Raw genomic sequence first — 22,008 nt, 5'->3', positions numbered from 1 at the left:
GACCAGGAGTTCAAACTCACCAGCTGCTCCTCTGCAGAAAGATTAGGCTTGTATGCTTCTATAACGATGTATAGCCTTGGAACTCCACAGGGGAATTTCTGCTCCATCCTATAGGGTCACTCCGAGTCAACATCAACTTGAGGACAGTGAGGCTAGCAGGATAAAGCTAGTGTGAGATGACATCACCACCTTCTGTAAGGGTATTTAGACAAGTCAAATTAACCTGCTGAAAACCAAACAATCCCATACAACAATATGCTCAGAGAGTCTAAATTTATTAGTACTTGGGATTTAGAAATAGAGCCCTGGCACCACTATTAGGTAAATATAGGATTCCTAAGCTAAAGGTCAACAGTTCAAATGCACAAACTACTCCATGGGAGAATGATAGGGCTGTCTGCACCCATAAAGTTTTACAGCCTCAGAAATCCATGACTTGGGAGGTAGAGGGTGGTTATGAATTAAATAGAGCATTTTTTTCAAAAAGTGTCTAATTTTAGAATCACTATGGGTGCATAAGTGAAAAAAAAACCCCAGAAATTTGACCCTCCACCAGATCTCTCAAATGAATAATCATAGGAATGGGCAGACGATTCCCTCTCTGCTCTGACTGTGTTCAGTCCTGTTACTTCTAGCTTACTCTTCGTGCTGTGGTCACCACTTTTCCTGGCTCAGAGTCCATCCTCTTTTTAATAGATATAGTTCTATAGATCTGAGTAGATAGAGATACCAGTGCAGGCACACATACCCATTTTTCTTTTAACAATGTGAGAGTTTCTAGCATTTGGATCCAACACAAAACAGGGCACTTATGAACAGCAATAGGAGCCAATGTTCACATTACCATCATCAGGGTACCAGGGTGAAGTCATAGGTACTGAACCATGCAATACATTAATTGAGTGGAAATAAGGACGTCTGCCAGGGTTTATATTTAATACAAATTAAAGATACGGAAGTCCAAACTACAATCTTTTCTTTAGTCTCCACCAAGAAAGGTTTGCTCTTCAGGCGTTTAAGGTACTTACTTGCTTAGTGATGCGAATACATCTCTGGCAAAAGCTGAAGGGAGATAGAGTACATCACAACCTCTTTCCCCTGATTGCTCAACATCATCAATGTGCGCCTGTGCTTTTGAGAGCTTGTATTCAATAACCTCTGATTTCTCCAAATTTCATTTTACTTCTCTATAAGGCAAAATACATGGGCAAATTATTCACTCACAGCAGTGATTCCCGATAACATATCAGTGGGTGTCTTTGAGGAGAGGCAGAAGAATACTTTGAGTTTCTATGATTGCCTCTTTTTTGTACTAGGGGAGAGAGGAGGCCTCATGTTCACATATTCTTTATAGAGACATGCTTATTAAGTTGGAAACAAGACAGAAGACAAACATGAAGACAAATCATCCAGATGAAAGAGAGCACCAGCCGGTTTGAGGACATAATGTCCACAGATGGTCACTTACACGGGACATGGTGAACAAAGGGAACTGTCATAAAACATGATTGGCACCAGCTCAAATCATCACAGTTGCGGGCAGAACTACAGAAGCCGGGATGGACCATGATTGCCACAAGTATGCTATTGTAGATTAGAAATGCTTACAAGATTCGTTCTAGTCCTTTTGACAAAGGCAGTTCCGATTATGATCCATGCATATGCCAATTTCCATCAAGGGTACATCCAGATAACTCCCTGAGGAGAGGTTATCCCTTTCTGGGCTGTCTAGAGGAGTGTTTGTAACGTGCTTTTGAACGCACTCTATCCGAGAGCAAAGCTTTCCACATTGTAGGTCCATAGTAAGAAGGAATTCAACGGAGGGTGAGGTTGGAGCTCAAATGTGGGACAACGATTCTAATACAAGTCAAGTGCCTGAGTGCTGAGACTCTCGTATAGAGCAGATTCAACTCTGATAGAGGGTTAGAACAGACACTGAAAAGAAGTGGGACCTGGGTGTGCACTTTTTCTGTGTGAGGAATGATCGGGACAAATGTCCTGTAGCTCTTTTAGCCATTTTTTCATTATAATCACATGCTTTGCGAAAGAAATACTTTGGTTTTCTCGTATGGCATTTAAAATATATTTACCATGGGTTTTGACCAGGGTTGGGAGGTGGAATGTCAGCAAAGGGAACATAAATATGTCAATTTAAGCTTTAATACAGTGAGAGGTAATAGAGCCAGAGCAGCCCTGCAAGATGAACTTCACAAGGAAACTCCTCTGAGAGTATCCCTTAAATGCATTCAAGTGAATTGTGCTAAAAGTGCATATATGGCTTGTTGACAAAGTTTCTGGACTGAGTATATCCTCTGTACCTTACTCACTGAAAGATAAGGACAAGTCAGTTAACTCTAAGGTACTATTAGTGATAGAGTCCTACAATTCCGTGATATCTTTGTTTCCAAGGGCTGTCAAGAAAACATATCACAAAAGGAGTGCCTTCTGAGAAACAGAAATTTATTTTCTCACAGATCTGGAGGCTAGAACTCAGGGTGTTAATGGGGTTATTCTGTCTCTTTTTGTAGCATCAGTGAAAATTTCTCCTTGTCTTTTTCAGCTTTTATAAAAGCCCACGTATTTGTTGGCATGTAGAAAGACCTTCACATGCTATCCCCTACCCCCACCTCATGTGTGATTATTTCTTTCTATGCCTTACAACTTATTCTTATCCTGTTTGCCTTAATTGAAAATTGTTTTCCTTTCTGAAAAATCATAGGGTAGCATGGTTACAGCATCGCTGTCAACAGCATATAGGAACTGTCACTATTATTTCACAGGAGGAAAATTTTATAAATCTATGATTTTTTCCCCCTTTATAGTAATGGTGTCATGGAGTACGGGACTTTATGTGATTGACTAACTTTCCTGGGCACAACGTCTTCCAAATTTGTCAATGTCATGAGGTGTTTACCAGTTTTATTTTGGGCTTTTAGAAATGGAGAGTAATCCATTGTGTGCATGTCACCAGAGTTGCTTTATCTTTTCTTCCACAGATGGGCCTTGGGGGTGGTTTCTCTCTGTTGTTACAGAAAGTGCTGCCATCAACATGAGTGGGCACACATCTAGATGTATTTTGTCCTTTATTTCTTTGGGAGACTGCTGGGTCATATTTCTATTTCTATTCACATTTGTTTAAGGAAGCAGTTTTTAGCCTATGCATTTACTCGCTGTCAATGCTGACTCATAGTGACACACTGGCTTTCTGAGACTTGAACTGTTTACAGGAGTAAAAAGCGCAGTCTTTCTCCCACCCATGAGCAGGTCACAGCCCAACTCAGAACCATTACACCACCAGATCCTTTATTTAATGATGTGTCATTACCTGGAAGTAGCACCAAGCTCTTCCATTGCCAGTCATTAAGAAGGATATATACATAGTATGCTACTTCCCTTTTCCTGAAACAGATTACCTATGATTTATTCCAGTGCATGCTGTTGCTGGATCTCTCTGGAGCTAGATATACCTCGGTCCTTGGCTCCGCAAGAGAAAGAATTCACACCGAAGCCTGGTTCATGATCCAAGTGAGTTTTATGAGAGTTAGAAGAAGTTTCAGGTTTACACAGCACCCAAGGGGCTCCTCCTGTGAGTAGAGCTTGTCTGGAAACTGCTCGGGGTCACACAAAAGTGTTCCAAAGTTCCTCCAAAGTTCTCCCAGAGTTCTCTGCACCAAAGTTCTCCCTCTCGATTCCGGGCTTCTGCCTTTTCAAGGATTCCACGGGAAGGCACGGTGGACGACCCCTAATCGACCCCATTGGCTGAATTGAATTCACCTGGCCTAGGTGGACCAATTCAGGTTCATGCCCACCCATGCCTACCGGGAAACCTGAGCCTCTGGGCATGTGCAGTGCGTGTGCCACTCCTTTGTTCCTGTAGCTTGGCCCTCTGGGCATGTGTTAAGGGACATTCCCCAACCCTACACTAGTCTACCTAACATTATCCCTATTGCACAATCTTTTCATAAATATAGCAATTTCATTATAATGAATTATGTTAGTCTGGGTAGACTAGAGAAACAAATCCATGGACACACATATGTGTATAAGAAAGAGATTTATATATAAAAGCAAGTGAACATCAAGAAAACATCCCAGTCCAGATCAAGTCCATAAGTCTGATATTAGCCCATATGTCCAATACCAATCTATAAAGTCTTCTTCTGACTTACGAATCACAGGCAGTGACGCCGAATGTAGAAGATCACAGGCCAGTAGGTAGAAAGTCTTTGGATCCAGTGGCATAGGAAACATCTCAGCATTGGCAGGGGTCTCTGGATGGCTTCACAGGGTTGCATCAGGGTGGGTCCATTTGTCTAGTCAGCTGCAATGTCTCCCAGGGAGTGGCAGAGAGAGAAGTGTCTCCCACCTCCAAGGAGGAAGTACCAGATTTCCCAGAATTCTAAGGAGAAGACCATGCCCACACAGAGGCCTCATTGGCTATGATCTGATTGACAAGCTAGACTGCACCCCTATATTCTTAATCCTCAAATTGACAAACGATTATATATCTACCACATGAATCAAATAATCTTTTGTCATAAGCTATCAGTTTTACAAATATGATTAAATGTAGCTCCCAACTACTAGTTGCAAGAAGCCCTGGTGATGTAGTGGGTCAGGTCAGGAGTTCAAAATCATCAGCTTCTCCAAAGGAGAAAGATGAAACTTTCTACTCCCATAAGGAGTCACAGTCTCGGAAGCCCACAAGGGAAACTCTACTCTGTCGCTGTGAGTCAGAATTGACTTGGTAGCAGTGATGTTCTCACTGGGTTCTGGTGAATAATAAAACTTACATAAATATTAAAATCAGCAACAAGAATCCTCAGAAAAAATAGTTCTATTTTTTAATATGCCCGTATTGAACTTTTTCCTTCACTTAAGGCATCCATTGAAATAATGAACTAACCTATAATTGCTCTAAGAAAAGTGGTTACTTGTACCATTGTTAATTGTGTATATATTTTTATCATTTTTAAAGAAAGATGAAACAAAAGGATGACTGTTTATCTTTGCAGTAATATACTAGAGCACCTCTTAGCAGACACACTTAAAAATAATGTAATTCTCTTGAATTTTGTTTGAGTTTCTATGTGCCATTGATTAAACCCCAGACTTCATGCACAGAAGATGGTGCTGGTGTAGTGGTTTCCTGTGGAGCTGCTCATTGCAAGGTGAGGGGTTTGAAACCCTACTCTGATAGTGACAGCCTAGGCAACTCTCAGGGGGCAGTTCTACCACATCGTGTGGGGTTACTATGAGTCAGAATTGATTTGATGTCAGCGAGTTTGGTTTTACCTGATATAGAGGCAAATCATTTCTGTTCATTAGAAAAGATATCTCCAAAGGTTGTAGTTTCATTGTCTGATCTACATTAGCCAGTTTCCTTTCTAACATACAAAATTTTCTTCAGCTTACCCTTTTCTGATGACCAAATAAGTCTCTTCCTCAAATGCTTTTTTTTTTTTTTTTAAACTTGTTCTTTGGTATTTGCTTCTCCAGAATGTATAGAAAGTGGCCATGGAATTTTCCTTTGCTGGCTTATGTACGAAGCCAGTGGCAAAGGGGTTTACACACTGGGTGCTAATGGCATGGTCAGCATTTCAAAACCATCAGATGTTCAACAGGAGGAAGACAAGGCTGTCTCCTCTGGGAAAGATCACAGCCTCCGAAACCCACAGAGGCACTCCTACCCCGTCCTATAGGGTGACTCTGAGTCAGAACGGATTCAGTGGTGGTGAGTGTTTTTGGCTCCGTTACACCCCGTGTTTCCTTTTCGTGTCCTTGTTTCTGCTTGACGGTCAATTTGGTTCTGCTTTGGATTTGCCCAATACCCAAAGCTCTTCCCCCTGATGGCAGCGGTATTTAGGAATCTGGTTTTAATATCTGAGCATTTGGTGACCTATATTGAAATGCAGGGCATCTCTTCTATGGGAGTGAGGAAATATGGTCCATCTGGCAGAAGTCTTTTGGTCTTTTTTGATTACAAATGTTTGAGGTATTCCTAGCCACCCACATGTGCAGTGAGTCACTAGAAGGAACTACAGGTAATGGTTAATGATAATGAAAGAACACAAAATTGACTCAGGTGGAACATGGAATGAATCTAAGCATAGTTTCCAAAATTCTCCATCACAGAGTTTGTGCAGAACACACCTCTTCCGGTTGCATTAAACGTTATCAGCTTATTTAAAATATTTCTGTCCAGGAGAGCCTGCTTAAGATGCAGAATGAAAGGCTTTGATTTGGAAGTAGTCTTACAGATACTCCCTGCCTGGGCCACCAGCCACAATTGCCTGACTTTCAGAGTCCCAGAAGGAAAGCAGGTGTACATCATGAATAACATTGTTTGCACAAACATTTAGGCAGTCTGGTACAGCGAGCTTCCTGTGTGCCTTCTTAATTAGTAACACAGAGAACATTCCAAAAGTCAGAGGCCCAGGTACCAGCCAAGGTCAGCCAAACACCCAGACCTCCCTAAAGAAATGTGAGAGTGGAGCAACATCAGCCCTTCAGTGTTAACTCTTTCTTACCAAATAGATTTCCTCCATACAGTCAGCATGCATCCTGGACATTGTTCTTTGAGAGTTGGACTAATGATCTGGTGTTTTGTGACCTGGATTCACTTATGATGCCCGTATGAGTTTGCTGAGAGAAAGTGCCAGAAAGGCTCATATGTTCATCTGTCCATAATAATAATAATAGTCTTTGTTTGAGTTAAAAATATTTTCCTGTTTTCAAACTGTATTTCTAAACTGGATTATAGCTTAAATTAAGATTCTATAATTTCTGAATGGAGCTCTGGCAGTGTAGTGGGTTACATTTCAGGCTGCTAACTGCAAGGTCAGTATTTCGAAACCACCAGTCTCTCCAAGGGTGACAGATTAGGCTTTCTACTCCCATAAAGATTTACAGGGGCTGTTCCGCTCTCTCCTATGGGGCCTGTATGAGTCAGAATGACTCATTGGTAGTGAGGTTCTGATTGGTTTATAGAAGTTCATAAGGCTTGTGTAAATATTAGAAAGCAATTATCAGAAAAAAAGAAAGTTCTATTATTTGAGAACTCATTCTCTTTAATTTGTCCACAGTCATACCAGTTATGTAAAATATTTCGGACAATTGAGAAAACAGTAACTTAAGTCATTTCCTGTCTTCTGTGGTTCAAGTGAGGAATCTCAATTAAGAAAAACGATTTCAGCTTTTAAGGAGCCCTAGTTCTGCTGGGATGGAGCCCTGGTGGTGTACTGGTTAAGCATTGGGCTGTGATCTGCATGGCCAGCAGTTCAAAAGTTCCAGCGGCCCCTTGGGAGAAAGACTAGGATTTCTATCCCCTGTAAACAGTTACAGTTTTGGAAACCCATAGGGGATTGCTAAGAATGACTATGAGCCAGTATTAATTTAATGGCAGTGAAAATGGTGGTGTGAAATAGGCATTGGGCTACTAACCGAAACATTATCGGTTCAAACCCAACAACTTCCCTGAGGGAGAAAGATGAGGCTGCCTGTTCAAGTAAAGAGTTACAATCTCCGAAAACCTATAGGACTCGCTATGAGTCAATTCACTGGATGGCAAAGGAGAGCTTTTGTTTTTATTTTGTTTTAGGGAGGGCAAGAGGCAGGGGGCTATGTCTAAGCTTTCAAAGGGCTCAGGTGGTGCAGTAAACAAAGAGCTTGGCTGCTGTCCTAGAGGTCAGTAATTTGAATCCACCAGCCAGTCTGTGGGAGAAAGAGGTAACAGCCCACTGCTTCCGGAAAGATTTACATCCTCATAAACTCCATACGGCAGTTCTACTCTATGGAATCAAGTTTTCAGGTTTAGCTATTCAGAATGAATCTTTGGGAAAATGAGGTTGGTTATGTGTGTGACTTAAATTTTTCCAAAAGTCCTTTTCCTTAATTTTCTCAATATAAATTTTAACATTTTATTAGTCGATATCTCAGATTATAAGATTTTAAGATTATAAAAGTTATCAAAGTATGTGCTCAAGTTGTCCCATTACAATTCTGACAACCGTTTATTTTATTTTTTCTGTTTTTAAAATGTATTATTAACTTGGAATTAATATATGTATCGTATCACCCCATAGTTCATTCACATCAAGCACTACTGTACAAGTACGACCACAATCCATTTCAAAACATTCTTCTCCTTCCTGGATTCCTTGACATCGTCTCCCTTTTATGGCCCACACCCACACCACTGGACCTCTGTCCCCTTTATTCTACTTGCTGTCCCTATAGTCCATCAATCCTGGGTTTCATATACCGAAAAACATATAACCCGACTTCAAGAGGGTGACCCCCAATGATACAGTACCTCTCAGAAACCCTCGTATGAACAAACTAACACAAAATGACAGAAAGTGTTGAAAACCAGATCAAGTCCAGCGTGCATCACAGGGGATCAACTGACAAAGTTTTAAGTGTTCAAATCAGGTTTACCCCTTGGATCTTCTATACTCCTATTTCCAATGCACTCCACTTTCCTCCCATCCCTCAATTATGAACAGAGGGAAATCCCTGGAGGCTTATTTCCTATGTAGATCCCACAAATAAATCTTGGGCTCTGAGGTAGTTTATTGTGTCAACCTGCCTGATAAACACATGTGGGGTTAATTGAAGGGCGGAGGGATAAATGGAAAGCCTTGTCTTTCTAGTTCTTGGGTCTCTTGCTTTCTGATGGTCAGACCAGGGTGCAGCTGCCTTAGCAGTTCCCTGCTTCAGCTGGCAAGGCTGACTTCCTGCAAGACATCCCCAAGGAGAAGCCACATGAACCTACCCCCGATGCAGCCCTGGGTGCTGGAGCAGCCATGTGGAGACCCCTGCCAGCACTGAGATGCTTATAGGTTCACTGACTCGGCTTTCCTCCTGCAGTCAGCGTCATAGTGTGTATTTTGTGAGATGGAGGAGGACTTTGTGGATTGGTGTCGGACATATGGACTAATGTTGGACTTGTGTGCTTGGGCAGCACTGGGTTGGGATGTTTTCTTGATGTGCACTTAACATTTATATAAAACTCTCTCATACATATGAATTTCTGTGGATTTGTTTCTCTAATGTACCCAGACTAACAAAGGCTCCCACTGTCATCCATAGCCTTCTGCAAACCAGATTTTCATAGTTTAGGCTCTGATATTAATCCTTCCTTCAATTTTGGATTATATCATCTCTAATCCTTTGGTGACTGATGTTGGTGTGCTTCTTCCATGTGGACATAGTTGACATCTCACTTAGATGGCTGCTTGTTTCCAAACCCCAGATGCTATTTTATCCGATAGCCAGGCACCATCTAATTTCTGAAAATTTTTTAGATATGACTCATCAATTATTGCTTTTTCTTTATCAATGTAAACATAATTTATAAGGTCCTTAATTAAATTTAAGACCATGTTAAGTATTAGAATTAATCAATAGAGAAGTTTTGAATGCATGGATCTTGTCTAAGTAACACAAGCAAACAAAAAGAACTCGTTTCCAGGTAATTATGACCCATGAGTGTCAGATTAAATTGTGCTTCATAGGGTTTTCCATGGCTGGGATCTTTCAGAAATAGACAACTAGGACTTTCTTCTAAGGCTTAGGTTCCCAAACTGATCTGGTCCACTGCCCCCTTTGCAAAAAAAATAAAAATTTTTTTCAGCGCCCTGCTGGCAATTTAAGACTTTTGTTTTACAGCTCAAAATCCAGGATAAATTGTAAGTATTTGCTTTTGCAGCACCCACTGGAGCCTTCCCGCGCCCCCCAGAGGGCAGTATCACACACGTCAGGAAACACTGTTTTAAGGATTCAATTATCCAAACTGCCTGCTGTCATCAAATGCTTATGTATTTGTGCCATCCACAGAATACTGAAATTTTGGTCCCCAAGCATAATATATATTTTAAAATGCTCTGGAGTATATCTTTAAGATATGTTAATGACAATGCTTATTTTTGCCACTTTGAGAGTTGTTAAGAGTCTTGTGATTCGAGAGGCTAGAAACTGGTGGCACAGTGGATTGTAAATTGTAGGGCTAATTGCAAGGTTAGACGCTTGCAACCACTAGTGCTGCGGCAGGAGAAAAATGAAGCTTTCTGCTTCTGGAAACGCAAAGGGACATTTACATGTCATATGGGATTGCTGCGAGCGCGTTGAAACCGCCTTGATGTCAATTCATTGTTGCTGTTGTTGTTGTTGTTTACTGTGTGCTCATGCGCTTCCCTGTTCTGCCAAAATACTTACGCTGAGACGCTGCTAGTTATTTCTAACCACTTGTTATTGACTTGATGTTGATTCATGGTGAGCCCAGGTGTGTGAAAACACAACTGTGCTCCATATGGTTTTCCATTATTTTTTGCAAGGATTCTCTTTTTATGTATCTCTGGTGGGCTCAACGCCCCAGCCTTCCGGTTAGCAGTTGTCCACGCAGGGACTCCCTCAATTACGTTTTCTCCTCTTTTGCATAAAGCAGCGCAGTTAAGAGTTGTACTTGAAGGGATCAGGTATCAGGCATCATCAGAACAGAAAAATCCTATCATTGTGAATGAAGGGGAAGTGCGGAGTGAAGACCCAAAGCCCATCTGTAGGGCACTGGACATCCCCTTACAGAAGGGTCTCAGGGAGGAGACGAGCCAGTCAGGCTGTGATGTAGCGACGATGAAACATACAACTTTCCTCTAGTTCCTAATGCTTCCTCCTCCCCCACTATCATGATCCCAGTTCTACCTTACAAATCTGGCTAGACCAAAGGATGTACAGCGGTACATGATAGGAACTGGAAACACAGGTAATCCAGGACCAGTGGTGAAAGTGGCGATACCGGAAGGGTGGAGGGAGGGTGGGGAGGAAAGGGGGGAACTGATTACAAGGATCCCCGTATAACCTCCTCCCTGGGGGATGCACAATAGAAAAGTGGGTGAAGGGAGACGTCGGACAGGACAAGATATGACAAAATAATAATCTGTGAATTATCAAGGGTTCATGAGGGAGGGGGAGCGGGGAGGGAGGAGAAAATGAGGAGCTGATGCCAGAGGCTTAGGTGGAGAGCGGATGTTTTGAGAATGATGAGGGCAATTAATGTACAAATGTACTTTACACAATTGATGTATTTATGGATTGTGATAAGAGTTGTATGAGCCCCTAATAAAATGATTTAATAAAAAAGAGTTGTAGTTAATATAGTGGGAAGATATTCTATAGGGGAAAATAATACCAGATAAGTACAGCTGTGTGTGCAAACTAATAGAGTGTGTTTGTGTTGTGTCCTAAAGCAGTGTCTGATTGTCCCAGAATATAGAATATAGTGAAGGACTGAATTTGTGTGGGTATTGCCAAGTTGTAGAGAGAAAAACAAATTTTCTTTCTTTAAGCTTACAGTACATGAAAATGAATCTGAAATGAAAATGGTGAAGAAATATATTGGGGCCGTTTTGCTGTGTCTGTTCAAAGGGGAAAGGGAAACATTGCAAGTCCTTGACTGTTAAAATCTATATTAATGCCATGCTGGAATTTAGGCTTTGTCGCTTCTAAAATGAGAGAATGTTCACGGCGTATTCAGAACTTTAAACAAAAATAATAAATGTTTTTCTGTACCTTTTGTGTGATTTTACAGACAACAGAGTTGCTGTATTTCATCAGAATAGCTTTTGGTGCATTCTCCTGACTCTATAAAGTCTATGATTGTTTTCTTAAAAAGTTAATTTTGAAAGAGTAAAGATTCTTACAACTAGGTTACTTTCTCAATACCTATGTTCTAAAGACTGTTTTGAAACTATGATCAACAGGTAGCCAAACTACAAACACCACCACCATCACCACCATCCCCACTCCAAGCATCTATGGTTCTCTTTTAAATATGTACCTAGTCTCTTCTGATAATTCTTTTGAATGAATCTTTCTAAAATTAGATCTTAGATTAAAATTTTTTCAAAGCATTTTAACACCAAAATAATTTTCTTTAGGGCTTTCCCAAAAGCCCTGGATAACTAAATGATTTTTCTTTCAGTTTATTAAAGAAGGAATGCTAGTAATAGTTAAGTTGTTTGATATGTTCACTATTTCTTAATTAGCTCAACAATATTATAAGAGCAGCATGTGAAGAACTGTCAAATCAAAGAAAACTTGGCCTTCCTGAAATTAGTTTTGTACAGGTGTCATGGACTGAATAATATCTTCCCAAGATATGCATTGAATTTCTGTCCATTGTATTTGTGGTTATTATATTGCTTGAAAATAAGGCTGTTCTTGTTGTGTTAATAAGATCAGAATATAGAGTGATCCCTTCTGAGTTTTAAAAGGCCAGAGTGAGAGAGGCACATAAAGAGAAGGCAGATGACATGTGGCTAACCTCTATGAGCCAACATCTGGCAAGGGACCGAGGACTGCCCAGGCCTTATTGACAAAGTAGGAATTTGTGTTGCTGAGATGCTAATTTAGACTTTAATCCTCCAGAAGAGTGAGATGGTACATTTCTGTTCTTTAAAACAATTCACTTGGGATATTTATGTTTAGCGGCACTAGTTAACCAACTGTGATAGTTAGATGTCCACAAGACACTAGGGGTAGGGGTAGAGTCAAATCTGTCAATCACGTCACAGCCTGATAATGTCTCCTTAGGATTGTGGCCTTCTTAGAAGGAGGACTTTGAGAACTGCTCACTCTCTGCCACTGAACTTGAGCGCTTCTGGAGCCCTGCCATATTTCCACTGATGTTGGATCCACATGACTCTGCCCCCAGCGGCCTACGTCTTCCTGCTTCTGCATCATTGCGTGTGACCACGTGAATCTGAAGAGGGACTTACAGACTAATGCCAGCCTGATGGACTTGAGTTAGACTGGACTGGGATGCTTTCTTAATGTATAATTACTTCCTGATATACTGAAGATCTTTCTTATCCATATGTGAGTGTCACTGGATTTGTTTCTCTAGGCTGACACACCAAGACAATAGGTTAAATACTATTAATACAAATGTTTCAGAGATTATGCCTGTTACAGGATGCATTGGAAGGTTGCAAATATAAGGCAATGCTCTCATATTCTTTTTTTTTTTTTATGTGTAAGAGGAAGCTTTATATCAAAAAGTAATTATGCATCAATAAAACATCCCAGCCCAGTCCAACTCAAGTCAATAAGTCTGATACTAGCCCCCCAAGTCCAATTCTAGTCCATAAATTCTTCTTCAGACTCATGAAACCACATGCAATGATTCAGGAACATTACAGGCTGGTGAGTCCAAAGTCTTATTGGTAAACATGTAACAAAACTGGTCCAAAATAAGAAGGAAAATGGACACAACCAAGTTCTGAAAACTATTAAGGGACACAGGATTATTATCGAGTTCAATGAAATCTTCTCGTCTTGATTTTTCCCCAAGAACCCTTATTACCCTCCAATTTCTATTTTATGTCTTTGCCAATAGCATACTTAGTAAGTGTGGTAATTACATGATTTCATGTCAACTTGAAGCTCTCATATTCTTAACTCTCAGGGGTAACATGGATCAAATTTTTAAGTATCATTATGTATTATAGTCCACTAAAGAATTTCATTTAGCCTGATAATATTGCTTTCAATAATACATTAATTATAGCCACCCAGTCATCTTACCAGCAGGTAGTTTACACTTTCTTTTCATGTTTTCCTAAAGATTCTATTTGAAACTACATATAGAAATTTGATCCTCCACCAAAAAATGCGTATGTTCTTAGAACCTTATAGAAAATATTGCTTCAGTTTTGATACTTTAAGGGTTAGACTTTTGAGTGAGGCTTCTACACTGATATCACGTATTCAACAGTCAAATTTTACCCAGGGATTAATTAAAAATAGCCAAAACTCTTTTTTAGTCAAGAAGTACATAAGTTCATGAAAGCAGACTGCTGACCCAAATTGCAAAGGGACAAAAATTGCTTAATTAAGAGTGATTGAATTGATGAGGAAATCTAATTGTGCATATTCATATTGGCGTATTCTGGTGATTTTTCCGTTCTACAATGTTTTGGTTATGTTAACAAGTCATTTCTACTTCTTAGGACATTATGCTTTTGCAAACTGAAAAGGTTCCTGTAAGTACTCCCTTCTCACTGATCCTTCCTTCAGTGGACTGGAATAATGATGAGACTCTGCTTTTCAATGCAAAATACTTATTTGCATAGGTTCACTCAGATGCTGGCCTCCTTTTATTCCTACCAGAATATAATTAGAAAAATCAGCTGTGCAATCAAAGCTTTGCTGTCGTGTCATATTTGAGAATGAATTTAACTTAATTGCATATTAAAAACCCACAATTAAGGCGATAGAGCTTCACTTCATATATGGGGCCAGTGTCTAGAAAGTTCTCCCTGGAAACTGGCATAGTAATAAGATTGTAGTCATTAAGGAAAGCAACTTTTTAGCAATTTAGGAACCTCAGTATATTTTGGACATTTAAAAGACAGGAATTCCCTAACATCATATGTACTATACACCAACCTTGCTACATATTCATCCTACAAGATGAATACCTTGGGCTTGCCCTATCTTGAAATAAGAACAAATAATAGAGAATCTTAAAAGTCTAAGCCTATATTATTGATGAAATCTCCATGCAATATTTCATTCTTTGACCTTAGTAGCTGCTCAACACACTATCCCTCTGTATTTCATGAGTATTGCTAAAGAAGTCATACATGTGTTATTCTTGCTGAATCAGTAAAATGAATCTAGGCTAGACCTTTTTGTGCTTAAAATGGTTTCCAAATTATTTATGATTGTGAGGAAGACCTGTCAGACTACCCAAAATTTATAAATAAAGAGAAAGGATGACAGCATGGCTTTTCAATCTCATTCTGGATCATTGTCTAATACCCTTTCCTCCCCCTCCGCACCTCAAACTACAAAAATGTCCCCTGCTTTTGAGTATAATATGATTATTTTAACTACACCATAAGAAGGGTTTGTCTATTTGAGATGCAAATAATTGCTCCCTCATAGAAAAAGTGACTGGGGATTTTTGTCCCCTAGTGGTGTAGTTGTTGGGCTGTGATTCTCAGGTCAGTAGTTTGAAAGTACCAGCAGATTACAGGAGAAATATGAGCCTTCTATTCCAGCAAAGAGTTCAAGTCTTCGAAACCCACAGGCAAAGTTCTACCCTGTCCAATAGAATCCCTACAAGTCAGCATCGCCTTAAGGGCAGTGAGTTTGGATTTTGGCGGGCATTTGCCGGAAGAGATCCCGTGAAACAGCGAATAAGCTCTGAGCTGCTAACCAAAAATTCAGGGGTTGGTTTCCACCAGCCTCTCTGCAGTCTAAAGACCTATTGACTGGCTCTGGTGTCAACTATGGCCCTGGCAACCCTGTAAGGAGTTCTACTCTGTATTTCAGGGACACTGTCATCAGTTGTAACTGATTCAAAAGCAATGGGTTGATTTTAGACATTGACCCATTTTGTGTCTGATTTAAGCTTCTTTTAGTATGTCTTTATTAACTAACTATATAAATTTGTTTAATGCTTTCTAAAGCCACTTAAGCTTTCTGCTAATTACCTCATCAATTAACTAGATATGTTTCTAATATTTTCACTACATATTCCAGTAAGAGTCATGATTTTAATATTCTAAAAAGTACACTTTGGTAGCATATTAGTTTGCAAGACTAGGTGTACAGACATACTATTAGCTCCTAAGTACTAAATGAGAGTAAGTAAAAAAATATTGAGTTCTAGTTCATACATGCACTAGTTTACTGCCAAGTCAATATATTTGAACACGTATCTACAATTAATGGATGGCTGTAGCCAAGTTCTATTATTACATATGTATTAGTGTCATTACAGGAGAAGCACAGGGCTTTCTACTCCATAAAGAGTTACAGTCTCAACACCACCACCAACCCCAGGGAGGCAATTCTGCTCTGTCTGATAGGGTTGCTATGAGTTGGCATCGACTCAATGGCAATAAGAGAGATAACAGTGTCATTGGAGTGTTTTCACAAAAATGTCTAATCAAAACAGTGACTTTTAAGACAATAGGCTGAGCCTACAAAATTCAAGGCAGAGAAGTCTGCCAAGAAAGTTATGGAAACTGTTGTTTCAGATCTCAAAGGGGTATTTTTGATAGATCATAAGAGCTCATTATGAAGAAGTCATAAGAAAAGTAAAAAAAAATGAATTACTGAGGAAATGTCTAGGTAAATTGTGTTCAGCATTTTTTACCCACATCACAACAATGCACTCACTCATTCTGGTATACGAGGAAGGGCTGTCTTTCAAGCATTTTGTTGGGAAACCTTATCCCATCCACTCTAATTTTGTTTGTTTTGTTTTGCCACATCTTTGGGCTTATTTTTTCTCCCCAAACTCAGAGAATATTTCAAGGAGCCCAGTTTAAGTCCCTTTACCCAACTCATCCATCCAGGCAGACTCACAGTGACACAATAGGTCAAAGTAGAACTGCTCCTGTGAGTTTCTCAGACTGTAGCTCTTTGCAGGAGTAGAAAGCCCCATCTTTTTTTTGCTGCACAGTAGCTGGTGGTTTCGACTGCTATCCTTTGGGTTAATAGCCCAACACATAACCACTACTCCATTAGGGTTCCTGGGTATGAATCCCTAGAGGATGCCAAAACTACTGTTTTGCTTTGCCATAACTGAACTATTGAATTGTATGTAACATAAGTTAGACACCAATAAAAATATTTTTAAAGATCTCCAGAGAAGATACTGTTGTTGGCCAGTGTCATTGAGTCAGTTTCTACCCATGGTGACTCTATGAACAACAGAAAGAAATACTGCCAGTTCTGTACCATCATCCCAACTGTCCCTTTGCCTGAGCCACTGTTACAGCCACTGTGTCAATTTATCTCCTTAAGAACCTTCCTCTTGTTGCTGGCCCTCTCCAGGGATTGGTGTGGTGGGTTCAAATAAATGACAACCACTCTAGGGTCTTGAAAATTTAGAAGAGTTCTGTTAGTCTGGGTAGACTAGAGAAACAAATCCATGGACACACATATGTGTATAAGAAATATTTATATACAAGAGCAATTGAACATTGAGAAAACATCCCAGCCCGGCCCAGATCAAGTCCATAAGTCTGATATTATCCCAATGTCCAATTCCAATCTATAAAGTCCTCTTTAGACTCATGAAACACATGCAATGATGACGAATGCAGAAGATCACAGGCCAGTGGGTAGAAAGTCTTTGGATCCGGTGTCATTGGAAACATCTCAGCACTGAGGAGTCTCTCTGTGGGTTCTATGGCTTCTGAGGTCTGGTTTCATCCATGTGACTTGTCCTCTGCAACGTCTCCCAGGGAGTAGCAGAAAGAGAGGTGTCTTCCGCCTCCAAGGAGGAAGTACCAGATTTATCAGAATTCTCAGGAGAAGGCCATGCCCACCCAGAAGCCTCATGGCTATCTCCGGATTGACAGCCTAAACTCCACTCCTACACTCTTAATCCTTAAATTGATACCAAATTGGGTGACTACTACAAGAGTCTTTATTCAGCCATAACTGGGCTTAATGGAAGCTAAAAGCTCTTCCCTAAACTGCAGCTGCCAGAGAAATTACTAGAAGCTTATAAAGACAAACATCACAAAGATAATTTATCAAAGGCTTTCATATGAAGCAAGCAAGGGTAGCCAAAGCAATATTAGCAAAATTCATATTAATATTCTTTAGATTAAAGAAGGGTACATTCGTTGCAAAAAAAACCAAAACCACAAACTATAATAGTAAGATTGATGATAACATCCTGGTTAACAAAAATAAGAATGATAAGATTAATTTTAACATTCTGATTACAGCATCAAAAAAGAACATTATTAAATAATAACTAGATTAATTACAATATCCTGATCCTGGGAATGCATGAGTACATTTTTAAAATGAGCACTAGCTAGGCTTTCTGAGATAGGAGCAGGGAGCAAGCAGGCCATCTAACGGTCAAGAAATAAGGAGTTATTTTAATCAGCTTGCCCCATTTCCTGATGTTCTTATTTGGGAATCAAATCATTGATTCATTAGAAACTCCTTCTGGATTTAGTGCTGTGTTAGTCTGGGTTGACTGGAGAAACAAATCCAGAGACATTCATATGTGTGTAAGAGAGATCAATTTTATATTGAGAAAACATCACAATCCAGCCCAAATCAAGTCCATAAGTCCGATATTAGCCTCTATGTCCAATATCAGTGTATAAAGTCCTCTCCATACTCACACAACACATTTACTGGTACCAAATGCAGGAAGATCACAGGTCAGTGGGCACAAAGTCCTGTGGGTTCAGTGAGCTCCAGGGCTCTGGCTGACATCAGCACAGCTTTGTGTGGCTTGTCCACAGGAATGTGAATAAGAGAGTGGGTTCTGCCTCCACAGAGGAAGAAAAAGTTCCTAGAACCCTCATGAGAAGGCCACTCCCACATGGAGGGATCAATCAGGCTATGATATGATTGACAGACTGGATTCCACCCCTTAATTCTTTTATCAAGTTGGCATAAAATTGTGTAACTACAACATAGGCTATATAATAGGTCCTTAACACCATGAGCTTATGAGTTCCTATAGTTTTGCATGAATTTCACTAATGCATTAATAATTCATGGTCCAATCAGAAGTACCAGTATTAATAATAATAGGGAACCAGCAAGGCCAGTAATTAATATTGTGACCCAAGGAGACTAATTAAACAATTTTTGGTACTAGTTGCCTGTAGATTCCATTTTCTGCCACCTTTCCTTCACACTTCTGCAGATGAAAGTGAGAGTTTCCCAGACAATCTCAGTTTTGTTTGCATAAAAACAACATTCATCTCCAAGGGTAGAGTGTAGTCCACCTTGTTTAAGGAATAACAAATCAAGGCCTTGTCTATCCTACAAGGCTACTTCAGCTAAGGACTCAGTCTGTTCTGACCGTTGTGAAGTGGTGGCTTCTCATTTGATAACATCAGCACTAACAAGGTTGGAGAGGCCATTTAGGCCACGACCCTAGATGGCAAGTGCAGAAATACCTACTACAGCTATAGAACCTGAAATACCTAATCCTTTTAGAAAGGGAATTAATATTTGGGCTCATTTATGTCTGGAGTATTTTTTTTTTTTATGTCTGGAGTATTTGGGAGCAATGATCAATCCCTTCATTTCATCAATATGAGTAACAAATAGACTAAAGTGCAAAGCTTTGGGCTTTTGAAACATTAAACACACAAGTAGACAAGCAGTTGGTAAGGCCAGAAAGAACAAGAAGACCACGTTACTAGAGGGAGACTTAAAATATGCTTGTGACCCTTTGTAACACATTTCAATTGCTTGATTACATTATGCAGGGCACCTTGAGATGTGAGTGGAGAGTTCAGACAGCGAGTTCATTCACCTTTACTGCACTCAGACTTGTGAGGAAGTCGGCGAAGGGCAACTTTTCAATATGGTGTAAGTCCAGTGGACATGAACTGCTTTAGTTCATGTGGGACACAGTAGCTGAGTTGGAAGGGGTGCACAGGTAGGCTGCTTGTTGGTGGCAGGGGCACTGCTTCCCTCAGGGGTTGTGGATCTGGTGCTGGATGCTGGATGATCTGTAAGGTTTTCAGGAATTTTTGGCAAATTATGATTATGAATCTCTGTAACTAAAATTAATACAAGTTGAAATTTATAACCTTATTTAAGCATAATATTTTATGTTAGCAAACCATAAATATTTTATATTTTCATCTATGAAAACTTTTAAGCCAGCTACTGTATGCCTTTATTTCCCCAATTTTGCATATCCTATTTCTATACTGCCCAGTGTTCTGAGAAGACAAACCTGTTTGGGGTTGGTTTTTTTTGGAGGGGGAGCGGGAGTTGATGTGAAGAATCTTCATTTTGGTTGGAACCTTGTGAGTCTGCATCCATATACAGAGTCAAATCAGGACAGGCTGTTCATAAAGTGAGCAGCAATATGCACCAGTTCACAGACTTAAAAGTTTTATCTTCATCTGGTCAGTTCAATGTGGGTTGCCTCACTGGGCCCCACCAGTGCCCATTGGTCACCTCATCTTTTGATCATGGGCCTCGTCACAAATTTTCAACAACCATAGCCCATTATGACCGGGTAGCTTATGAACTTCAGACCAGCCAATCCACTCTCGTCTTTGTCTCTAGTCCCTGTGAACTAGGTTCATGAGCGTCAGTGGCCAGACTCAACCCATCTTTTAATTGCCGCATTTCTCCCACTTCTGCAGAGCAAGTGAATCCAGGTGGTTACCTAGCAAATATTTCAGCCTATCTGTAGGCTCTAAATTTTTCCAGCTTTAGGAAGAAACCACCAATGCAAAATTCAAAAATCCAACAACCCCTATGCAAATTTCTTCTAATGCAACGGTTCTCAACCTTCCTAGTGCCACGACCCTTTCATAACGTTCCTCATGTTGTGGTGATCCCCCAACCATAACATTATTTTCATTGATGCTTCATAACTGTCATTTTGCTACTGTTATGAATCAGGTGACCCCTGTGAAAGGGTCATTCGACCCCAAAGGGGCCTCAACTCATAGGTTGAGAACTGCTGCTCTAATGCAAATGCGCTAAGTATTTCCAGAGCACTGAATGAGGCTTATTTTTTCAGAGCCTTCTTTCTAGGCATGTTCTAACCAATTTAACAAACCAGTTTTAATGGCTGATGGCAGCTAGCTAAAGCAGCAGCACACTGGTAGAATCACCAGAGAGCAAGAGAGAGGAGAGCAAGCCTTGCAAAGCCATTTATCTCTTTGCCCTCCAATCAAACTTTGAGCTGATTAATCCCATATGTTCCTATTGGCCATGCGGGCACAATAAACCAACCTATCACAAGGAGCAAGGACTGAACTGCAAAGCAGAACAGGGAGTTAGCAACTACTAATGCTTTCTGCTCTCCACAGGTGAGAGGAGGGGGGCCGCTGCCTGGGGGAGGGCTTTTTGGAGAAGCTGCAGGAAAAAAGTCAGAGCCCTTCTACAGAAAATCAGAACAGCCCAAAAGGGTGACCCAAAAAGCATAAACGAAGCCAAGAGAGACCTTTTGAAGCGAGTCCTCTCCTTAGGGGCAGCAAACATTAGTCCAAGAGTTTAACAGAGAATAATGGGATCACAGATTGCAAGGGGAAGGAGCAAACAGGCACTTCAAAGAGTAGTTATCTGAGCTGACTTTTAATCCTCTCAGTCCAGCACAGAGAGGAGAGGAGTTCCATGAAAGTGAAACCAGTCAGGTGCTTGCCTGACCGGCAGGCTAGACCTTCAATTAGATTGCAACTAATTACAAACATTTATTTACACAAGAGTAAAGAAAAATACCTTCTACAGGCTAAACTCACAAAGTGTTTCTTAGAAGCAAAAATAAGTTACCCATTAAAATTCACATTCTGGTTCCCAAACCTCTGGGTGAAAACCCTCAAAGTCCTGAACAAGGACTGGATGAACAGGGAATACCTCTGACACCAAGCTTTATAACAACAATAATCCGTCTTTTTTAACACCGCAAAACACACAAAACAAAAAAATTTCAAACATCAGACAATTCCAGTATACATTGTTGACCTGTTGTCCACTCAACTGGGGCTTTAGCTACCAAGCCACCAGCTAAGACCACAGGGAGATGAATGGTGTAACAGGAGAAAAGGCCAAAGAACTCTGGAGGCAACATGGAAAGGAAAGTGAAAACCAGGGGCTAAGGTGGAGAGCAAAGGTTCTGAGAACGATGAGGGAAATGAATGTACAAATGAGCTTTTGACGTATATATGTATTGTGATAAGAGTTGTACCTAATAAAATGATTAAAAAAAAAAAAAGAAAAGCCAAGCCAGAAGATCTGAAGACTAGACCAGACTGCTTCAAAATTTTCCAGCAGACATTGAAGGTGAGTCTTTTCCTTTGTGGAAGAGTTACCCATTTTCACAATAAAAACAAAATACAAAATCAGAGACATTCACTTCCAAAGTCTCTGACTCCTGCAAAGTACCCTGGGAGGTCAGGTCAACAATCCATTCACTCAGTCTGTCTAAGTTCTAGGTTTGTGGATCAAAACACCAATTAAATTGTTTGTTTGTTTAAAAGA

The sequence above is a fragment of the Echinops telfairi genome, unplaced genomic scaffold (genome assembly GCF_000313985.2).
Source record: "Echinops telfairi isolate 266 unplaced genomic scaffold, ASM31398v2 ScPeMD7_2186;HRSCAF=2738, whole genome shotgun sequence".
Lineage (NCBI taxonomy): Eukaryota > Metazoa > Chordata > Mammalia > Afrosoricida > Tenrecidae > Echinops > Echinops telfairi.
Note: the sequence above shows the minus strand (reverse complement) of the source record.